This window comes from Myotis myotis, unplaced genomic scaffold, assembly GCF_014108235.1.
Source record: "Myotis myotis isolate mMyoMyo1 unplaced genomic scaffold, mMyoMyo1.p scaffold_m19_p_2, whole genome shotgun sequence".
Classification (NCBI taxonomy): domain Eukaryota; kingdom Metazoa; phylum Chordata; class Mammalia; order Chiroptera; family Vespertilionidae; genus Myotis; species Myotis myotis.
In genome coordinates this window covers 206,105,875-206,130,265 of record NW_023416324.1, presented here as the reverse complement: position 1 = coordinate 206,130,265, position 24,391 = coordinate 206,105,875, and the positions used below count along the sequence as shown (strand labels likewise).

At 38.9% G+C, this 24,391-nt stretch overlaps 1 long non-coding RNA gene across 1 annotated transcript; it reads left to right on the top strand.

Moving 5' to 3' along the window:
- Window positions 1-222: 222 nt before the first annotated feature.
- On the top strand, window positions 223-24,391 carry LOC118675479. The gene is made up of 3 exons (XR_004973924.1): window positions 223-4,612; window positions 22,365-22,596; window positions 23,595-24,391. It is a non-coding gene; the product is annotated as an uncharacterized LOC118675479 (long non-coding RNA).

The following is a 24,391-nucleotide window of genomic DNA, read 5'->3' as shown; positions in this document are numbered from 1 at the left end:
CTCTTTATTGTAGCTGTGGTCAAGTTCCTGTTCCTTTCAAGTGATAGACCTCACTCCTAAATCCTACCAGTTCCTCTACTTTGGTCCTACTGTGGGCCAGTCAAATATTTGCTGAATCTGTATAAATCCATCAACATAGAATTTAAAAGGCATTTGCTGAAAATGGATCTAGAACCCATAGAAAAGACAGTTATATATTGCATCTTTATCCTATTGAAAGAATAAATACATTTTAATTTTGGGAGTCTATTATTTTTAAACTCATAATCCAATAGGGATTAGACTCCTAAACCGTTTTTTTGGATTTTGGCATTAACTAGTCTCCATTGTGGGAGCTCAGTGATAGAATTTAATATGAAATCAGGATTGTCGCTGAACATACTTTTTTTCTTTTTAAAACATTTTTAAACTTTTAAGAATGTAAATCTCTTCAAATAGAGGCTTTTTCTGGCTGTCTAGATTTCCCAAACAGTTTTCTCCTCTCAGAGTATTTTTCCTTTGATCTTCTATTTCTCCTTTTTTGAAAAATCCATATTGTATGAGAACTTACAATTTCTTGAGCCAAATACCTCTTTAAGAACCTGATTAAAGCTGTGGTTCACTTCCTAAATGCACATGCACACAAAATACTATATACAGTTTCTAGAGAATTCATGGACCTCCACAAGAAATTCCAGTGTAGCAGAAGGAAAAATAAATATGTTGTAAATAGAAATTTTCTAATAAACAACTTCTTGCAAGTGAAAATTTTGCTCTTAAGGTGAGGACATATTTATATACATGGATAATTTTAAAATATTTTTAGTAATTACTTATGTATGTAAGCTTTAATAATATTAGGGTGCAATAACAAATAATATAGGGTTCCAGTAATCAATGATCTCAAGATAGGAAGAGACAAATTATATTGCAATGGAATAGTTTCTATAATATAGTTAAATACAGTGGCAGTCATGTAATATAGTATGAAGCAATTAGGCTTTTCAAGTGTATTGATGCAGTTACATACACATTGTATATATACAGTGATGCTCTTCCTATTATACAGTGATAGCATATGTTGCAGATACTGCTGGTGCTAACATCCTTTCTACCCTCCCTTTTTACTCTGTATGAACAAGTGTAGGACAGATAATCAGCGAGAGACTGGGTCCTGGAACAGCTGAACTAATGTTAACAATCAACCATCTTTGAAATTCTTATTTTGTGAGAACATATTTTAAAGTTTTAAATTCGTACTGAATTTTCTCTTTCTTGCAAAGAAAAGCATTTCTAATTGATTCAAGTTCTCATTTCAATCCTGGGAATCATAATTTAAGAATAATATAAATAGATTGTCTCTATTAGGGGAAAGAAATGAGAAAGATGAAGGAACTTAAAACTAAATCCTATATTATAGGATAAAAAGGTTGGAAAGGGCCTTTAGAATGATATAGTATATGCTTTCAAATAGTTGATGGACTACCATGGGGAAGAAAAGTTATAATTATTTTATATAACAGAAGAGTAGAATTAAAATCAGTGAGTTGGAAAAAAAATAAAACAAAATCAATGAGTTGGTCAAAATAGTAACCAATGTAGAAAAACTTTCTACCATTCACTTTTCTCCCAATACAGGTGCTTCAGAAATACTGTAACTGTGGAGATTAATTTTTACCACTCCCTTCTCTAGTGAAAAGTTTTCTTAAAGTGTTGATCTATGCTTTGTGTGCATATACATTACTTTTAAATATATTTAATTAATACTTGTCTTATTCCTTTCCATGCTGTAGACTGCTATAGACACCATGCATTGAGTACGCAATGCTGGCCAATTATGAAAGCTATTTTACTTTTCCCCTAGTACAATCCAGTTCTCATTCCAGAGAAACTGAGTGCCCCTAGGAGATAGCTGGCATGTTTGGGGCTATTTTTTATTGTCACAACACAGGGCCGGGGGTGGGGCATGTAGTGGGTAGAATCAAAGGATGCTGCATTGCAGAGGACAGTCACTACCACAAAGAATTATCCCCATCCTAAATGCCAGCAGTGGTGAGGTTGAAGAACCCTGTGGTAGTAGACCACGCCTATCGTGCTCTGCCCGTGTAATGCGCAATCTCAGGGGACGGCTTCTTACCTTCCAATTAGCTGTGAGGCAACATGCCTGGGACTCTTTTCTCCTTGCTGCTGTGGCAGTTGGAGCAGCAGGCACAAGGGGCCAGGGCTTCATTCTTGGAACATTGGCACTTGGCGTGTGTTTCCTCACACAAGAACCAAATAACCTCAGAGAGGTTATGAGCTCTGGGCATTGTTGGGACAATTGATGGATTATGCAGGTGAGCATGGCATAGACTGATGACAGGCAATTACTATAAATCACCGTTAGTCTTCCAGCCACGTGCAACTGATTGCAAGAAATGGACGGAAACCAGTCCTGGCCCATCCACTTTAGAAAATTAGTATTGCGCCCAAAGCCAGGTTTGCACATTTTCTGAATGAGCTCAGTGGAATGTTTTCCATATAGCCAAATGAAGAAATGGAGAAGAATGAAAGTTTTGTTCCTTCAAGCGCATTTTTAAGCAACATTTTATTTTAGGTGCAAATAGCACTTATTTTTAAATAGCAAGCACTGTTAGTGAGCATATTTTAGTTTCTAGAGAATTCTAGAAATACAAGAACTCTAAATAATACAAAAATACAGCCATACAATAAACAATTCCAGTCCAACTTTTCCATGAGTCACTAGCTATAGGTATTGGGCTTTTGTTTCCCTTTCAAATATTTTTGTTTAAGAATAAGAGTTAAATAAGGGCTGTATAGAGCCAAATTATACATTCTTAGACTTGGCCATTTAGAACACCCCTAATTCTATTCTAATTGACAAAAGAGAAAAAAGTGGGGGTTTTCTTTTCTTTATTTCCAACCACAATATTCTAATGTAGTAAGAAAATTGCCAATAATCAATAGATGGAAATTTGGTCAAAACCAAAAAGGAAACACAATACACAGTATCTTAGAAATTAAGTAGGAGAGAGAGAGAGAGAGAGAGAGAGAGAGAGAGAGAGAGAGAGAGAGAGAGAGAGAGGAGAGGAGAGAGAGAGAGAGGAGAGAGAGAGTCACAAGTGTCATGGTTAAGGTCAGGTAAGATCAGGGGAGGACACACAACAAAATTTGCTTACATTTTTATGAGGTTATTATTCATTTTAGATACATACAGTGTACTTGCCGCTGGATTCCATCATGCCAAACCAGAAGGGTTCCTGAGGTTCTCGTTTATTGCTGCTGTCTACAGCCATTACCTTCCACCTCCTCCCAGACTCAACACCACAGCTTTCAAGTCAAAGCCAAAAACGCTACATCTCCAGAAGCGAGTGTACAATTTGAAAAATGATTGCTCTTTGATGTGCTTTGTTTTTCTCTCACAGAAATGCTTTTCCATCCTAAGAGTCAATCCCGGCTTCATTCAAAACCCTGTTACACAGTGAATGGTATCGCTCCTGAGCCACCCAACCTGAGGCCGATCGCTGAGAATGTGTCACCTTTGTTCTGATGCACTGTGCACGTGACATGGATGGGGAGTGAATAGTGGCTTTTGTCATTTCAAAGCTAAATTCTGGAGGCAGCATGTTTCCCTCGATGTTTAACTAAACCTTCTTGGCGAAGTTTACCAGGTCAGAGCTACCAACTTCCCAAACACTGTTGCATTTAGAAACTCGGTGGATTCTCATTTGTGGGGACTCCAGACTTTAAAGGGTGTTTACAGCTCTCCTCCTCACCCTGGAGGACCAGACTCTGGAATCCAGCTGATGATGGGAACTTATAACATTCAAATTCCTACCAACTTTTCCAGCCACAGGTCTGACTATTGTAGCAAATCATGCACACTTACGATTCTGCCACAAAAGCTGTCTCCTTTCCTGAATTCCTGAATTTTCTCTGTATGCCCAAGTCTCTGTGCCTTTGTCACTTCATTCCTTCAGTTTGTCTTTCCATCATCTCTCCTAAAAAACTCTACACAGTTAAAAGTCACATTTTTCATGAAGACTGCCTAACTCTACCTCATAGGGGTGTGTGCATGCACACACACACACACACACACACACACACACACACACTCCCTGTCAAAAACCTTGTCTTCTAAATACCCATATTATGGGTACTTGTATTATTATACTCTTCTATTTTTCCTTGTCTTAAAATTAATTGCATGTGTCTGCTTCTTCCCCTACCCCACAGACTTCACCATCCCACATTAGATTATAAATCTTTTCAAGTCCAAGACTATATTTCCAACATCCTTGTATTTGCAATCACCCCATGTTTATTGTATGAATGGTTGATAAACATGCATTTGAATATTAACCCAGTCACACACTATAAGTATTAATTTGCACTAAGCAAATCTAAATTTTAAAACGCAGCCTATTTTTATTTGATTATTGATATTTTGCTCATCATAGATATTTTGTACTAATTTTGATTTTTTTAAAAGTGACACAAGATTTTTTTTTAAAATTACTGAGTCTTTTGGCACCTCCCCTCCTTAAAGCTGGTGCTACGTGCAAGTTCTTCACTCACCTCATTGCGAATCTGATGCTGGAATATCCATGACATTTAAAGTAACTGCTAAAATGTAAGTAGAACATATTTTTTGTTTTATTTGTTGTCCTTAATGCTAATCAAATTCTAATACTAAAAATAATATGATCATGTATAGATCAGACTTAGGAAGCTTTAAATCATATCACCTTTCCTCTTCATGGATAAACCACCTGAGGGCCAGCGAGTTCGGAAGAAAACAGTCCAGGAAAACACTTTTACTTCTTTTTTGGTTGGTGATGCTAGATCTTCATGGCACTCTTTGGGTTCCATGACCATGAACAGAGCCCAGCCAGCTTCCCTGTGTAACTGTCCCAGTTCGAGGTCCTTGTCTTCATTAGAACTGCTCTCTGTTAGTCTGAACTCAACCAATCTTGGAATGACAACCTATAATAATAAAAGCATAATATGCTAATTAGACCGAATGACCTTCTGGATGAAGCCACGGCGGTGGGGGGCCAAGGCAGAGGTGGCCACTGGAGCGGGGAGGGGGGGTGCCAGGCAGAGGCAGCCGATGTGGTGGCAGGGGCTGAGCCACTTGCATGAATTTCATGCATTGGGCCTCTAGTGCATTCTATAAAAAAGGGGCAAAGAAGTAATCTCAGGTCATCATGAAATTTCAGCTTACCTCACTTTCTTTTTGGCTCTGATGTTTTAAAATGGTGTGTATTGCCCTAGCTGGTTTTGCTCAGTGGGTAGAGGGACGACCTGTGGACCAAAGGGTCCCAGGTTCGATTCCAGTCAAGGGCACATGCCCAGGTTGCCGGCTCGATCCCCAGTGGGGAGCATGCAGGAGGCAGCCAATTAATAATTCTCTCTCATAATGGATGTTTCTATCTCTCTCTCCCTCTTCCATCCTCTCTGAAATTAATAAAAAATATTTTTAAAAAATAAAATAAAATAAAATAGTGTGTATTTTCTTGGAGCATTTTATAATATACGCATTACAGAAGAAGCATTTCCAAGAAGGTAGGAGAAACACAATGGTTCACTGAGAGTTTTCTTACTGAAGGTTTCTCTTCTGCCATATCAAGAAAGTACCATTCAGTGAGGGGAGCACAGTTGTGGAGAGATGTTCTTGCTAAGTCACATTCTTAATTTTGGCTGCATTAGAGTTATGTGGTATGTTTTAAAACATACCAATTCAGAGACCAACCTCCACACTAATAATTTCAGAAGTTCTGGCATTGAGGCCCAGGTGCTGGTATGTTTTTTTAATGCCTTCAGGAGATTAATCATGCAAAGTACTCCTGCATGCCTTTGTGGCAAGATTCTTGGTTCTTATTCTATATTTTCCTATCAGAGGCCACATGCTTTGATTTGGTTTAGTTTTTAGTGGCTCATCTTTGAAGTCATACATACATGATTTTTGCAATGTAGAGGATGAGCAGCCTCTCTCACAATCCATTTGAATGTGGATTCAATGAACCTAAAAGCCAAGAGGAGGTGCATAATGCATTGCTCATCTGGTGAAATGTGACAGGGCACGTGGTGAACTGAGTTTGCATCTTCTTCGATGCTAACAGTAGGCTGCTTGGATCAGATACAGTTCACAGCTCTTCATATCTTCAGTGTGCTACTAGCAACATTTTCCCATCTCTATCTACATTTAGCCCCCTTTAATTCCTGGCCTTTAGTACCCTGAGACTTGTAATCTCTCAGTGAATGTTAAGAGAGAAGTGGATGCACATACAGAAAAAAGGTAGGAAAGAACCAGGCTCTGAATTTCATGAGTTTGGATATGAGTACACTTACCACTCAGAAGTTGATGCCTATGTGTCCAGAAGAATAGCTCCTTCAATCTAATAGTCAGCAACCTGTAATGGAGAGGTAAACATGTTTGCCTAATGGCTTGGCTGGCTTTTCTCTTGTCCAAGTTCAGAGGTTGGAACCCAGATCCTATAGCTAAAGATTATGCTTTTCAAATCTGCCACACCAGAGATACAATTAGAAAAAATTCTGGCCTTGATCTCTTCTTATGTTTAATTTATCGTGCTGCAGTCTCTCTATTTGTGTATCATTATGATATTTTAATGGGAAGTTAAGATGAGGTATATTATTAAGTATGGCTAGTATGCTAACCCAGAAATCCTATTAACTTCGATAATGAGAAAAAATAACAAACTAGAATTCTGGTGTTTGCCCTATGTTCTCTAACATCATAGTTCATGAGGTCTTCCTAGATGCAGGCTAGAGGCCTCCATTTAATGTCCCTGCCCCCAATCTCTGCGCCTTCTGCCAGATCTCTGGTTCTAAAGTATCTCTTGCATCTTGTCATTATTGCAGGTTAGGCTTTCATTCAACAAACTGGGATTTGAATGCTAAATTTATAGATCTTAGCAGTTTTCAATGTTTCTGAACTCAAGTTTCCCTATCTGCATAGTGGGGAATTTGACATAACTATAAAATGTATAGCACAAGGAATTGTTCCATAGGCATTTAGTCTTTCTTCATTTGTTTTCTTTTTCTAGCTTACCCACTGCCTCCTCATGGAGCTTAAAACTGTCAATGTCTGCCATTGGCCAATTATTCAAATAGAACTCGTAGTCCTGGCATTCTGGGGTGATGCACATGACTAATTTCCTAACTTTCCTCTTTTGCTTTTGTTTTACACTATAAGGTCACTCTCACTCATCAAAAATGACTTGACCACATCTACATTCTTGCTTTCCATGATCCCATCCCCTTGGTATGGGAGAACTCTACCCCATCCATTTGTTATTGAAATCATACCCTTTCTCTAAGAGCCAATTTAATTGCCACTCCCTCACAGAAGTTAGAAGGACCTCACTCCAAAGACATGTTTCCAAATTTAGGGACTGAAATTCATCCCTTGCTTTTTAAAATCAAAAGTCAAATAAACCAAGGACTTATTTGAATTCACATTGGAGTCAACAAATGGAAGAAAAAAATAAATGTACCAGAAAAAGAGAAAACATGCTAAAATATGTTTTTAATTAAAAATCTGATGCTTCATTCATACGCTTTACATTTCTAATTTTTAAAAAATAGATAAGCTATAGTAAATGCTATTTGTTTCAGTTTAGCTAAGTCTTTTCTCACTCTAAAAGAAGGGCATGTGTTTACATTAATTTTCTATGTAAATGAAATTCTTAGATCATTGAAGGGTCTGGTATACATCCTGTTTGCAAACTAAGATTTCTTTATGAATGAAGAATAAAATGTGCAAATTCAGGACTGAATCAGAAACTTGCTTTGGGCCACTGCTATTAGTTCCAATCTTTATAATCGGCATCTCTGAAACGTTCCACTTTTCAAAGTACAAAGACTGTTTTCACAGTTCTCTCTCGTGTTTTCCTAATGCACTCTAGTTTGATGCCAGTAATTTTCTGTTGTGTTTATTATATTTTGTCTTCTCTCCACCCAGGCCCCCACCCTCAAATCCCACATTGTGAGCAAGTCTTTGAGTAACCAAAAGCTTATTAGCAAATTTTCCAGCAAATAGAATTTTTTTGGAATTTTTTCCACCTTTGGTTGATGGACTCCCACTGAAATAAACCAGTAGTGTTTGTGCTAAACTTCTAAAGGAACTTCACTTCCAGTCATTTTAGTGAATGAATGGCAAACTGAATATACCAACAAAATCAAGTCATGAGTAAAAATAGAGACAGAAAGACATTGAGTAAAACAGAAAGAATGTGAGAAGGGAAAGTTGAGAAAGAGAATGAATGTTTACGCCTTTGACTTCTGTAACAAAAACTTAAAAACTATAATTTCCCCTAAATTGAATATGAATATATAAATATCTGAGAGGATTACTTTAAGAAGTCATAACCTTATTTTATTTTCATGTAGATCTTTTGCATAACTATTAATCCCGTCAAATGGCATCTTAACGTTGATAAGTGTATTGTTAATATGAGTGTTAAAATCATAAAATGAACATGAGGTCACAGTTAACTGCATTCAAATATTAAGCAGACATACCCAGGTGAGTTGAGAAATGCCAATGACAAAGCCTAATGAAAAACATCAATGGGAGTGGGGTCTAGACTTCCTTACTTTTGAAAAGTCCTGAAGCCTCAAGTACATTCACTCCTTGAGGTTTTGGTCCCGTACTATATCCTTCATTTAATTTTCTTTCATGTAATTTCTCTCTGTATCTTTCTTATTAGCTTTTCAAAAATAGCAAAGGATTAGCTCTGTCGTCAGCCTGCGGACTGAAAGGTCCCAGGTTGATTCCGGTCAAGGGCATGCATGTACCTGGGTTGCGGGCACATCCCCAGTAGGAGATGTGCAGGAGGCAGCTGATCGATGTTCCTCTCTCATCGATGTTTCTAGCTATCTCTCTCCCTTCCTCTCTGTAAAAAATCAATAAAATATATATTTTTAAAAAGTATTAGCTCTGAAATAAGATGAATAACTTAATAGCAATAGGAAAATGAGAAGAAAAAACACAGAGAAATAGCATCTTCCAAGTGGAAGAACCTTGCAAATGGTCCCATTTCCATCCTCTAAATCAACCTCATGTCTTGGCTCAACCGATAACTATTTATTATTAATTTCGCTGAATGTGGTCTCAAGGATCTGAGAAAACTTGAGATGATCAACATGTACATCCTGGTCCCAGATAATGCTAACACCTAACATGTTCTAAATACCTCAAGATAATTCTAAACCTCAAGTTTCAAGATAAATGATAATAATTTCTTACACATAAAATAGTACTGTGTAGTTTTTTTACAAATGCTTTCTAATATGGCATCATATTCTGTCTTACTGAAGTAATCACACAGAAATCAAACTTCATTTCTTTAATATGACTTTTTCTTCTTTCTTTCCTTTTGATTCTGGGCCCCATTCAGCAACCTGCCTCGCCATCCTTCTCTCTTGCTTGTGCACTTCCTTAATCATTAAGCTGTCAGGACAATGAGGTTCTTTCTGGGCAGCATCGAATAATCTTAGGAAAAATGCCTCCAGTCTATTGACCAAAGAGGCAGAGTTTCAATCTAGAGATAACATCTAGGCCTCAGTTATGTTTCAGCTCCTGAGCCAGAAATGCAGAATGACCCCAGTGACTACACCCTTGCAAAATCACAGAGTGATGTCATGGCTGACCTCAGGATCCGTTAACAATATTCAACTACCCTCTACCCTCGTGCTGAACAATCAATAGAGACCAGGACCGCAACCATGACCCTAACTCCCTTAGTCCCCTGTCTAACCCATCCCCTAGAAGCCCTCTGGGAGCCAGGTCTCTGAGCAGGCGCTCACCTGTGACTCTTGGCATGGTGCCACTTCCTGAAAAATAAACCTTTACTTTCTTGGCAGCAAACTCCTGTTTGCCTTTGATTGGGTTTTGATGGGCCACAGGCAAACAGACCCCTTTAGTCCAGGACAACACAGACCTGAGATAGCTACATTGAGTGCTGACTCAATGCTTGCTTAATTGGATGAAAATACGTTGAAATCACGTGAGAAACACTCATGAGTATTACGGACCTGAGAAAAAAGAAGTCAAACTAAATATTCGGGTGGAGACAGTGCTTGGTTTGTATGGAGCCAAATCAGAACTAAGGTCCAAGCTTGTTGGAAGAGTTGACACGGAACAGCTGGAGTTAGTTTATTTACCTGCGGAAGAAAACACAGACACAGAGAGGTGACCAGACGCTGATGATGCCAACACCAATTAGCAAATGTGTGGTCACCTGTCCTGTTGCATTTTTATGGGTAGAGATCAATAATTCATGACTTGAAGTCAAATTACCTGCCAGTGCTGTTAACAGCAGTCTTTCATCTATTGACTCAAAGGAACTAAGTCCGCATTCATGTCCTCACAACACTTCATATTTCCGTAAACTTCACTATGCACTTCATAGCAAGCGTGGTACCATGCCCACCTCTCTCGTTGCTTTTCCTGCCACCAGAGGCATCGACCAAAACCAACACCTCTTTGAGATTCAGGGACCCAGCAGTACACAGGACCTCTAGTCCTCACTAGGAGATCTGGAATTGTACCACCTGGAAAGCCCTGAGCTGCCTTTGTGATGTGCCAGTCTGACTTAGGGCAAGAGTAGGTAGATAGGACATAAGGAGTGAGAGTAGATAAAGGAATCAAAGCGAGACTCTGACCAGAGTTAGCAACATTGGTTATACGTGTCTTTGAATGGAAATGGGGGCTCTTTAAAGTGCTATTTGGGGACAGACACTATTTAAAGTTTCCGAAAAAAACAACAACAGTGAAACTCATCCTTATCTATTATATGCCAGGGGGCACTAATGTTTAGTTGTTCCTGTTGTGTATGTTTATTTGCATGGCGAAATGACTCAAAAAGAGAACAAATAAGTTTACATTCAGCCCAGCCGGTGTGGCTCAGTGGTTGAGCATCGACCTATGAACCAGGAGGTCAAGGTTAGATTCCCAGTCAGGGCACATGCCGGGTTTGCAGGCTCGATCCCCAGTAGGGGGCCACGCAGGAAGCAGCAGATCAATGATTCTCATCATTGATGTTTCATATTCTCTCTCTCTCTCTCTCTCTCTCTCTCTCTCTCTCTCTCTCTCTCTCCCTTTCTCTCTCTATCTCTCCCTTTTCCTCTCTGAAATCAATAAAAAAAATTTAAATATTAAAAAAATAAGTTTACATTCATACAGGATTGTGTGTGTGTGTACACATGCCAATATTCTAATTTTTTTTGTCTTTCTGTTTATTTGCTTTGGAATTCAATGAAAAACTATGATTCTAGTATGTAAAATAACACAAAGAAATGAAACATTCCCAGCAGTACTAGTTCAATCTAAAGAATATGAATTTAACTCTAAAAACTATAAATGAGAAATTAAAAAAAAAACATTTGGCTGCTTTGAGGATGCTTTGGTGAATTTGCTAAAAGATTTTAAGCTTCAATGCCGCTATCAAAATTGAAGCCATATTATTATTCTGACAGTCAGAGATATGGAAGAATCCCCAAAACATAAAAGTTTCTATTACTAATTCCATTTTCAACAGTATACATGACAAATGTGGATTTTGAAAGTATACTATCATGCATTTTGACACATTAAATTTCAAAACAGATATTTAAAAGTTAACAAAGAACTGAGCCTTCTTCCTGTGACAGTCACAGAAACTGAACTTGCCTTCCCATGATAAATGAGAAAACTGACAAAATATGTGAAACCACTATTTCCAGGCATTGGACAACTGGCAGTACAGGACCATGATACCTGAGAGAAAGGAAACAAATGAGGTGAACTATATGATCAGTGCAACTTCCTTCCTGGAAGCACTTCCTAAATTTAAGCCAGGGAAGAGAAACTCAAGCAAAGCATGGCCGTCCCACTGAGATCATGGGACAGGTATTGAGTTTAGAGAACAGGAGGCAGCTGGATCCACAAGGTAGGGTACCGATGACAAGGAAACTGCCAAAGAAATAGGTCTATGCACCTGCATGGTGCCCGTTAAGACCTTAGATGAGCACTACAAGCATAGGATAAAACTAAGCAATGCAGAGAGTAAAATGCAAGAAGGGGCAAAAATAAAAACTACTCTGGAGCTATAAGCTGAATAAACCCAAAAGTCAACAAGGGTGGGAGACTATTTGTGCAAAACACCCAAATTGGAGAAACCTTGGTGAATGCCTGAGGCATTCAATAGAGACCCTGGAAGGGGTCTTCATTGCAGAGCTAGTCTCTATGCCACCCTAAAAAAGCACAAAGATGAATTCAAAATAATCCACAAGTAAGTAAATTTCCTGTCAAAATATACTTCAGTATCCTTTAAATGAAGACAATAAAATCTGTACCCTTATCACTGTAACATTTATAATATCTCTAATTATATAAAAACTACTGAATGTGGAAAGAAGCAGAAAAATGTAGCTAGCTCATAATCAGGAGAAATGTTTAACAGAAATAAACTGAGAGATAACAGAGATGATGAATTAGCAGACAAGTACATAATTTTATAAGAATATTATAAATATTAAAATATAAGAATATTATAAATATTGTCAAAGATTTTAATATAAACAAGAACTTAATGACAAGAGAAATGAATGATTTAAGAAAACAAATGTAATTGTTAGAGTTGAAAAGCATAATATCTGAGAGGGAAAATTAACTGGATGGACTTCATAGCAGACTAGAGACTGAACAATAAAAGATTAATAAACTTGAAAACATAGCAAAGGAAATGCAAACTGTAGTACTCGGGGTGAGGAGTTGAAAAAGAAATACATAGAACTTTGGTTACCTGTGAAAAAATTGGGAGTACCAAAAAAAGAAGAAGAAAAGGCAAATAAAAACAAAAAAAAGACTGGTCAAAAGTTTTCCAAATTATTTTTTAAAACTGCTTTTAGAGGTATGATTGACCAACAAAAAGAAGCACATATTTAATGTGTTACAACCTGAGTTTGAAGATAAGCATGCAACTTTGAAACCATCACCAAGCCTATGTCAACATATATAACACCTTCAAAAGTTTCTCCCACCCTCTTTACCCATTATTATTGAATGATAAGGCCAGAAAGATTAAATAAGATTTAATCTCTCAGCAAATTTTTCAGTATATAATACAGTATAATTAACTGCAAGCACTGTGCAGTACAGCTGGGCTCTAGCAGTTATTCATGTTACATAACTGAAACTTTTTGTATCCTTTGGATAATACCTCTATAAATCCACAGATCTAAGAAACTGAACAGACAGGATAAAGACAAAGAAAACCACAAGAAAGCATAGTTTACTCACATTATTGAAAACCAGTGGTGGGGAAAAAGTGTCCAGCAGAAAATGTACTTGTTCAAACGCCTTCACTGGTGAATTCTATTAAACATTGAAGGGAGAAAAAAGTAATTTTACATAAGCCCAGAAATCAGAGGAGGAAGGGACAATTCCCAACTCATGAGCAACATTGATATGTTAATGAGATGTTTTATGTTCAATTTTTTTCATTTAAAGGAATTAACATTAAATTTAAAATTATATTTCTCTGTCTCACTACATTTCAGGAGCTCAGGGGTCACCCCTGGCTAACAGCTACTATATTGGACAGTGTAATGCTAGAACCAAAGAATAATGACAGTGTGTGACCTTCAGGAAAACACTCCGAATTAATGAATGCCTATATCTAATGCTTACAGTCAATGAAATTCTTACTCCTCTTTGAGAAGGGAAGGATTTTTAAAAATCTACTTGTTGAAAGCTTCTTAATGGCAGACGTTGCTGCAGATGCCAAAACAATCATCACTTGCTGAAGAGCATTCTGAGTTAAGCTGTTTTTATTTAGAATTTTGGTCTTTCTGGAATGTTCCATGACTTCTACCTGACCTTGCCCCTCAGTTTCCAGATGGGCTGCCATATATTAATGATGTCCTCACTGTGGCACGAATAGACAGACAATGAACCCATGAGGAGAATTCAGAGAATTCTAAATAGTTTTGGTACAAGTGTCAGAATGAAAAATCTACTATAAACTTCTCAAATTCCAAATAAGTGCCATTGGTATTATCCCACCCAAATAAAGTCACAGTAATACAGGAAATGTAAATTCTCAAAATAAGGCAAGATTGTAAAACTTTCTTATGGTAACATTACAATTTCTTCTCCCACTCCACCCCTAAAAAGTCCCACAAAAAACAAACAAACAAATATACAAAGTCAACTTTCATACTAAAATAAACTCAGATTTGACAACATTTTTGAAGTTGGGAATTTATTCCTTTGTTATTAGATCAAGGACACTTATTATCCATGAAAAATTATCATGAAATACAATCATGAATGCATGTAATTTTGTAGGCATTTCCCAGGGAATACATTTTTTTATTTTGGTAGATAGCTCAAAATGGCTTCTGGTCCAGTAACTTCCATTTCAAACTTGTCCTGAAATAATCCCCAAAATGCACAGAGAGCCATACAATTTTGTTGTCAATATAGGCTGAATTAATTGTAAGAATTTGCCCAAGTTGAATTACCAACTCTTCATTACCAACATGCCCTTCTATATTCCATATTAGAAATTATAATGATTGCCATTTATGGGATAATATCTCAGCACTCACCTTAATCATATCCTCCTCCCAGACTGAAGTAAGAGCTTATAAAACAAATAGAAATCGATCTTGAATTCCATTCCACCTCCACCTACCAACTCATCTCATCTGTCCTACGACAAGTAATCTATGCTAGACAAAGGAGCTAGTGCAGAGTGGCTCAGCCGTGACATCACTGTCCATGTGAAATGGGTTGGGATAGCAGAATTACGATCATCAATGAAAGTTTTCCTCTTAGAATAGCTTAGTAGGATTGAGACCCTTAAATTAATCTTCATTAGAACTGTCAGCTTTATGAATTATACATGCATAAATACATTACATCCATACATGTTTCCACATACACAGATGTACACACACACACACACACACACACAAATTCATAACTTTCTCTAGAACCATCAAATGAAAAAGCAACTGGTAAAGTAAAATTTCTGGATTTTTTCTGCATCAACTAATATACATAGTTATTATAGCTCTGCAAAAGGCCATTTGTTTTCAACTTATGGATGGTGGCTGATTCGATAGTTGAGAGTTGGCATTTAAATCCAGGCAGTCTGGTTTACATCATTGACTACATTGTTGACCACAATAGTGACATAAATAGTTCATTTTTGAAAAAAAATGTAAAAGGTTGTCTAATACAACTTATAAACTTATGTTTAATGTCATCATGAATCCTTGGCAATGTATGAATTCTCCTAGCCATAAGAATAGGGAAACATTTCTGAAGCAGAAAGAATAAGTCAGGTCTTTTTTCTGTGTGACAAATTAAAATCATTTAAAGTTAATCCTTAGCTCACACATCCGATTTCTAAATTTTAAAGACTACCTCTTCCCATCTGCTGTTCCATAATCATCTTTTCTACATAAAGAAAGAAAAAAATCACAGCCATGAGATTTAAAAATAAGTGTAAATAAATGAACTGAAGTCATTATTTATTTTCTAGGACATCTCTATAGTTTGGGAAAAGAAAAACAAATTTTTCAGAGTAACTTATAACCTCAACTCTATAGACTTATTAAGCCAGTACATAATATGTCTAATACAGTAACAAAACCACATTTCTCACAGAAAATGCTAATTAGGTTTTTAATAAAGTACTTTTCACCCATCATATGTAATGTCTCATCTGGATTCTACCCTAGCAAGAAATGCAGGCTTTCTCAAGGTTGAGCTCGTCTACGTTTGCAGTAAAAAGAGAAATTGCTGTTTACTTTTTCAAACGTGTATTAGAAATGAAAGAAAACAGGAACATCATCAAAATGGTGGCTTCAGATAAAATACAATGTAAAATCCCTCCATGGTTTTCAAAAATCAAACATAAAAGCAGTCCCTTTATTTTCTCAAAAGGGGTGGGGTAAGGGATCTCCAGAGATCTCTAAGCAAACTTCAAACAGGCCTGCAGTCCTGTTTCCCACATTTCCATAAACATCCTTCCTGGTGATTTGACTCTGGAGCACTGGGACTGTCTGCATACCAAACAAAGCCATCCTTGGCACAGGTATCCCCCTAGCTCTGGAGGGAGATTAGAGATGGAAGAAATATCAACATCTACTAAGACCAGTGGAAGTAAATTTAAACTCTCTCTACCACCAAACAAACAACCACAACCACATCTTAAAAGCCACCACTGGGATGACTGAGCCGGGCCCCAGGGCCCTGAAGTGGCTTTTTGCATATCTTAGTCCTGTAATTAGTGTCGGGTGTTCCCTCCCAACACTCCAGAGAGAGATTTGGTTTAAATGTTGTTCTAAAGTTTATCCAAATAGGGCTGGATGTTTCTTCTGTGTGTGTTCCTCCTTTTTCTCACGTTTTCTTTCCCACCCCACCCCCAGCCTATTCAATTTCTCCTGTAAAATTGATAGATTTCCTTCCAAGCCTAGGACTTCTTAGGGTGTCTCAGTTTAGTGTTTGTGTTCTATTTTTCAAATGTCCATTTTGCTCTCTAGATGCAAGATAATAGATGAAAGTTGTCAAAGAGAGTGGCTAAGTTGAAGATCCAAGTTCCTTTTAGCTAGAAAATAAAATTCTTATGCCTATGCTTCATAAATCTTCATTTTTATGTCTAAGACTTTTTTCTAAACAGCATACAACAGAAGTTATGATCAGCTTAAAGTGGACATTTGTAATATGTGGCTGACTGGCCTCCATTTTTTTTTTCCTTCCTAAGAACACCATGATTTTTAAATGTTTGAGGAATTACCCCCTTCCCTTCTTGTGGGACTATAATTAGGGGCCCATCCCGGCACTAGCGAGGCAGTGGAGGTTACTCAAGATGAGCAATAATTTAGAGCTCTCTGGAACTTGAATCTTGAACACAGGAAAAGAGCGGAAAGTTGTTGTGGTTTGTCCATTTCTGCAGTGGCTTCCTGACTCGCCCCTTCGTGCGATAGGACACTTCCTGCGGTTCCGCCTGTTCTCTGCACCTGCTTGCCTTACTGCCTGTTTCCAAGCCTGTTTCTCCAGACGTTATGTCATGCCTGAGGACTTCCAATAATACACCACAGTTCTCTTTGGTTCGTGTTAGTCAAAGTCAGTTTCTGTCGCACACAATCAAAGAATCCCAATTGGTGCTCAATTAAAACATGTCAGTCATTCTTCGGTGGATGGCACTGGGTGCTAGATTCACGTAATTGTTTACAATTGAATGAAGATGATGGATCCTGTTTTGTGTGATCAGTACTGTTTTCAGGGCTGGAAAATGTATAAGAAAAAAAGAAAGACATTGACTTACTCCCAGAGGGTTTACTGTAGACTCAAGATTCATCTATAAGCAACAGTTGCTTTTCCCAGGCATACAAAGAGCTCAGAAGGAATGCATTCACCATCCAAGCAAAGACTTGTCTTGTCACCCACCTGGTTTCCCAAGCCTGAAACTGCAATTTATCCTTGACTTCTCTCTTCCTCACCCCACACATCTGATTAGATACAAATCATTCATTGATAAAATATGTATTAGCAAACCACGTACTTGTGCTTATTTTAGAGCTCTTCCTTCCATCACCAAAGCTTCTCCTTTAATTCAGCCCCACCCCCACCCCCCACCCCCAGTGCATTTATCAACCAACTAACTCTAGCAACTTAGTAACTGGCCCCTCTGACTTTGTCTTTGCTCCTTACCATCTATTCTCTTCTAAGAAGACAGCATTTTCCTCCTACAGTGCAAATCGGATGACGTTGCTTTCCCCATGAGGTTCGCCAACGTCTTCGAAGAGCTCCAAATGGCTTTGGGTGGTATTCTCAGCCCTTCAAGGCACTTGAAAACTTTTCTGGAACGAAGTGAGCTGTAACTAAACAAACAAATGAAAAGCAAGGCCTATCTTGTTCTGGCTTCATGTTTGTCTTTTGAGCTTCATCTCTCACCATCCTGTGCTACCAGCATATTGAACTACTTACAGGTCCTTCCAGCACCATTATCTCCTCCTCTGCTCTGGGCACCCTGCTGCTCCTTTGCCTGGAATGTCCTTCCTGCTCCCTGACTGCCTTTTACCTGAAGAACTCCTACTTTCCTACCCCCCAGGCCCAAGAGAGCAGCTTCTTCTTCAAACTGTCACAGAAAACACTCTGGCCATACCTCTGTGCACACATCTCTCTGTATTATAATGCACACACTTTCACTCTATATTACAATTTTCTGTTCCTTTGTATGCTTTCCTTTTCAGAAGGCAAGTTCTATTCTTTGAGTTTGGAAAGTCTGTCTGATTCATTTTTGTATTCTACATGCTTAATAGAACACCCAGCACATGAAAACATTCAATAAATGGTTATTGAGCTGAATGAATACACATAAAATAATTCATATAGTATCTTTTTTTTTTACTGACCCAATTACACAGAAGATTTGCATAGAATGCATTTGAAACATTCTACTTGTAAACACAGGAAACATCTTAATACTTAGACATTGTACAGATTCAGGACTCTCTAAAGATGCCAACCCTAAATTTAACAAATTTATTACAACAAACAAGTAAATTTTCTAGAATTATGTAAAGTTTCTATTGACTCAATCGATCTGTAAACTCACATAGAAAAACATTGACAAAACTATAGATGTCCAAAAAGCCCTGGATTGTGTGGGACAACATTTCATATATTAATGCATCAAACATAATTGAAGTAGAAGCCAATCCAACAGAATTGGTTTTATAGAAAAATAGGACAAATTAAGCGAGTGTGTTACAGTCAAAGAAATATGTAACATTTTGGACAATATTTTCTGAGTAAATGAATTCAGACAAAAATAATGGAAAGCTGTACAAGGAGCCAGAGGATGATTGAGCTATTATGGCAGATACTCTCCTAGAATAGAGTCAAATGGAATAAAAGTTTACATAGTTTCATAGACATTTATAACAAAACTAGAGGCCCGGTGCACAAAAATTTGTGCACTCAAGGGGTCCCTCAGCCCAGCCTGTGCCCTATTGTAGTCTGGGTCCTGTCGGGGGATGTCCACCTGCTGGCTTAGGCCTGCTCCCTGGAGGATTGGGCCTAAACTGGCAGTCAGACATCCCTCTGGCAGCCCAGGAACCCTCAGGGGATGTCCCACTTGCCACCAGTGACCAGGCCTAAGCTGCAGTCGGGCATCCTTAGCGCTGCTGAGGAGGTGGGAGAGGCTCCAACCACCACCGCTGTGCTGGCTTGTGGTTGAGCAGAGCTCCCCCTGTAGGAGCGCACTGACCACCAGGGAGAAGTTCCTTCATTGAGCATCTGCCCCCTGGTGGTCAGTGTGTGTCATAGTGATCAATCATTCCAGGGCATTCTGCTGTTAGGGTCAATTTGCATATTACCCTTTTATTATATAGGAGTGCCTGGCCAGCCTGGGTGAGGAGCTGAGGGCTATTTTCAGGCTGGCCACACCCCCTTCAGGGTGGGGGGTCCTGCTGCGGTTCCTGGCCAATCTGGGTGAGTTCCTGATGGCAGTTTGCAGGCTGGCCAAGACCCCCAGCGGGGATCCTCACCCATGAGGGTGTGGCCAGCCTGGGTGAGTGGCTGATGACTGTTTGCAGGCTGGCCACAGCACCTTCAGTTTGGGGGTCCTCACTGGGGTGTCTGGCCATCCTGGGTGAGGGGCTGAGGTCTGTTTGTAGGCTGGCCACAGCCCCTTCAGGGTCGGGGGGTCCTGCTGGGGTGCCTAGCCAGTCTGGGTGAGGGGCTGATGGCTGTTTGCAGGCTGGCCACGGCCCCTAGCCACCCAAGCTCCCAGTGGAGGCTGGCTGGAAGCAGGTATCTGGGATTTATTTGTCTTCTATAATTGAAACTTTCTTGCCATGAGCCGAGGCTGCAGCCGGCTCAGCACAGGTGGGAAGCTTGGCTTCCTCCATCGCCCAGGCAACCAAGCCTCCTGCTTGCTCCAGCTCCGTGGCTGCCGTCCGCCATCTTGGTCGGGTTAATTTGCATACAGTCACTCTGATTGGCTGGTGGACATGGCTTGGGCATAGTGAAGGTATGGTCAATTAGCATCTTTGTCTTTTATTAGTGTAGATGAAGTAAAATGGTCGCTATTGCTCAATGGTGGAGTGTTCACTCATGAACCAGGAGGTCAGGGCTCGGTTCCTGGTCAGGGTACAAGCCAGGGTTGTGGGCTCCATCTCCAGCAGAGGACATGCAGGAGGCAGCCAATCGATGATTCTCTCTTGTCATTGATGTTTCTATCTTTCCCTCTCCCTTCTTCTCTCTGAAATCAATAGAATCATCCTACATAATAAAAGGGTAATATGCAAATTGACCCTAACAGCAGAACGCCCGGGAATGACTGGTCACAATGACACACACCAACCACCAGGGGGCAGACGCTCAATTCAGGAGCTGCCCCCTGGTGGTCAGTGCACTCCCACAGGGGGAGCTCTGCTCAGCCACAAGCCAGGCTGATGGCTGCCAGCACAGCGGTGGTGGTTGGAGCCTCTCCCACCTCCTCAGCAACACTAAGGATGTCTGACTGCAGCTTAGGCCTGCTCCCCGCTGGCAAGTGGACATCCCCCAAGGGCTCCTGGGCTGCCAGAGGGATGTCTGACTGCCAGCTTAGGCCCGATCCCCCGGGGAGCAGGCCTAAGCCAGCAGGTGGACATCCCCTGAGGGGTCCCAGACTGTGAGAGGTCACAGGCTGGGCTGAGGGAACCCCCCGAGTGCACAAATTTTTGTGCACTGGGCCTCTAGTAGTTTTATAAAGAATTCTATGAAAACAGTTATTGCAGAAGATAAATTCCCCCTGCAACCTAGCACTCTATTATTAGGGAGTGTGTAAGGCTCTTTCAGAGAGGACAAAAACCTCTTCATTAGGAAGGCCATTTGTGTATGGGGAGAATATACTTCTTTACTCTTGGCCTTTCCTTCTATCTGGAGAGTATCCCACTGTCACACTCCCAGCTTCCCTCACACCCTCACTCATCCCCACACAGCTTATCTAACAGGTGAGCTTGGAAGGAGGGCCTGAGCAAGTTACAGCCAGCATCTTCTTCTCTACAGAAATAGCTTTACTTCTCTGTGGGTCTGTGTTTGCTGGGAGAGCCTGCACAGACCAGCACTGCTGTGACAAGGTGAGGAAGGCTAAGTCTGGGATTCAGTAGTAAGAAGCCCTCATGCTCCCAGATGCAAAACACTTTCTCTGATTTGAGTTTTAACTGTAATAAGGATTATTTTTTTTGTTCTCCATATGTTGACTCATTTAATGTATTTCTTAATTGATAAAGAATCTGAGTGGGAAATGGGATATCATTTATTGCCTCTCCCAAATAACTGCTAGGGATAGTATACTGTTTTTGTATTATTTATTTAAGCATATTTGTCATCAGTATTTATAATGGGCTTTTTTCTACTTTTATTAGAGTACAGCTACTACTTGGGAATTTGGTGATGCTAATATATTTTTGGTGAGTTATTAGAATGTGCAATTACCACTAAATTTTTTCATAGAAAATTTTATTAGCAATTTGAAATAAATGTGTTAATATACCTTGGTTATTTACATAGAAGCCAAAAAAAAGCAAAAAGTAAATATCAGTTTTAACATCATATTTTCTACTTTCATTTTCTATAGCCCATAGACATGCGATAACGTATACATTTGGAGTCAGATAAGATCATTTGTCCATTCAAAGCTTATGGTAGAAACATGACTCAAAAAAAGCAAATGAGCCTACAAATGCCAATGTCTCGTGATGACAAAAGAAGGGGCCACTTAGTATTAAAAGCTAAGAGATATTACATGAAACATACATGGCCGCAAGACAAACCCGTTTCAAATGTTTTAGGCTGGACTGAAATAGAAGTCCTACTTCAGCACCACTAACTGCTTAATATTTACAAGCTGGCAAGGGGACGACGTATGCATTTAAACCTAAAAGAAGACTGAAGTTTGCTACCATCTCTCTCTCTTTTTTTTTCCTTGAAGGTCACACAATGACTATCTGTTTTTTAGTGCCACCTTTTGGGTGGTCTTGTTATTACATAACATCAACATTTGAAAACTGGAAATTCAATGTGTGTGTGTGTGTGTGTGTGTGTGTGTGTGTGTTTGTGAATTGAGGTCTAGCATATCAAGTTTAACCCTTAGTCTTTCACGTGAATTATACAGCTTATTAAACAAGAACTCTGTTCAGTTATGTACTGTAGTAAAGTAGGCATTGTAAAGTTTCCTCATTAGAGTTTTTGAACCAAGATGTTCATCCCCTGTCTATCCCATCTGCTCTATCCTTATACCCTGACACAAAGCCCAACACTCACATTCCCATCAATGTTGATTTAGTGATGTCTTCTCTTTCCCTTTTAGAAAACTTACAAGTCAGTGGCCAACTGTGGCTGCTCGGAGGAGCTGTGTCATTGGGACAGCCCAAGGCAGAGTGTTTTCTGATGCCTCCACATTTGTGAGTATGGAGTTCAAAACCAAACCCAAGTCTTGTAATACAAATTCCATGAATGATATCAATGCACTGCAAAGAACGTATTGGCTGGAACAGACGTCCTCTGCTACTCATATCTTAATAAAGTGGTTTGAATTCCAGGTGAGATAAGAAATCTGCTCTCAAAATTTCACAACAGACGGACTTGCCCACTCACATCTGATAAGCTAAAAAATAAACTTCTAAATATCACCAGTAATGATCTCTCTGTTTTAGGATAGAAATGGAAAATATCATTGACTATTACCCAGTACCTGTCATTGACTCAGATACGTCATTCATTAAAGAGTATATTTGGCGTATTACCCACCCATTTATATTTTTTTTTTATCCCCACCAGAGGATAACTTTCCATTGATTTTTAGAGCCAGTGGAAGAGAGAGAGAAAGACAGAGAGAAATATCGATGTGAGAGAAACACATTGATTGGTTGCTTCCTGCACGAGCCCCTACCAGGGCCCAGGCCCAGGGAGGAGCCTGAAACCGAGGTACGTGCCCTTGACTGGAAATGAACCCGGGACCCTTTGGTCCACAGGCCGACTCTCTATCCACTGAGCCAAACCAGGTAGGGCCCCACCCATTTATCTTGATTCCCAAAGTCCTATTCCTACACCAAACTAGATTATTAAAAACCATAACCCCCCAAAAAGTTAACTTAGCTCACAGAAAAATTTCACAAGCTTATAATATAATTTTATGTCTTAGCTGAAGCAATTGATAGTCACTGTCAATGGAGAGTTAAAACAGAAGAAAAAGACAGTAAATGCAAGATAAGTAGAGGAAATATATGTATCCAACATGCTGAGGTCACAGGCAAGAAGGCTCACAATCAGACATAACCAGAGCCAAAGATTATCAAGAGAAGGTTGCCAGGAGGTTTTACAAAACTTCAAAAAAAATTAATAATATCTTTGATTTTAGTAACTTTGGAACCTCTAGTGTAAATATTAGTTTCAGTTTGCTGTCATTGTTCTTAATTTACATTTAGTTTATTATATAAGCATATATATGAAAATACTGTAATAATAAATTCATACATGCTCTGAAAAAAGTGGAATTTATATTCCATATATTTATTATAGTATTATTTGCACTTTATAGAAAGATGTTTCCATGACTGCAAACTGTCTGAGCCATCAAAAACACAACTTACCTACTTAAATAAGAATGACACTCTGATCTGAAAAAGTGGAGAAAAAGAAAAACTTCACCGTTCTATGGCATGGGTATATCTAAGGAATTGTGGAATAGAGTGCTACCTTATTAAGGATTTTTTGGAAATGGAATTTGGAACCAATATATGTGGTTTTTCTAACTGATATCAGGGAGGATATAGCATCCAAGAGGTAAGAGGTCTCCAACTCATTATACTCAGGAGTAGTCAATTCCACAGCTTTGTACTGAACAAGGTTTTCAAGCCAAAAGATAAGGAAAACTAAAAGAAGACCAGAGAAATAAAACAAATATGGCCAAATGATTAGAGAACACTATCTCTAAGACTTGGAATTATTTGCTCTAAAGAAAAAAAGCTACAATCAATCTTCAATTCTAAGCTTGGCTACTACCCAGAAGATGCAATCACTGGACCTACTGAATGTAAAACAGATGGAATTAATTGCAACAGTGGAAAGATGAATGTGAAATAAAGAAATGAAGTCTTCCTGATTATGGGAGCTACTTAGCTGTTGAAAGTGCAACAGTGTTTTTATTTTTAGCAAATAAGAAAAATATTGTGCATGTTTATCATGTCTTTGATTGTCTTTATATTATCTCCACATATGCTAGCATCCTTTAATATATGTCCACTTCTAGATATTTCTAACTTCATATAAATAGAATGATACTGCATATGTTCTTCAATCTACTTTTTGTTTTCATAAAATTATATATTTAATCTA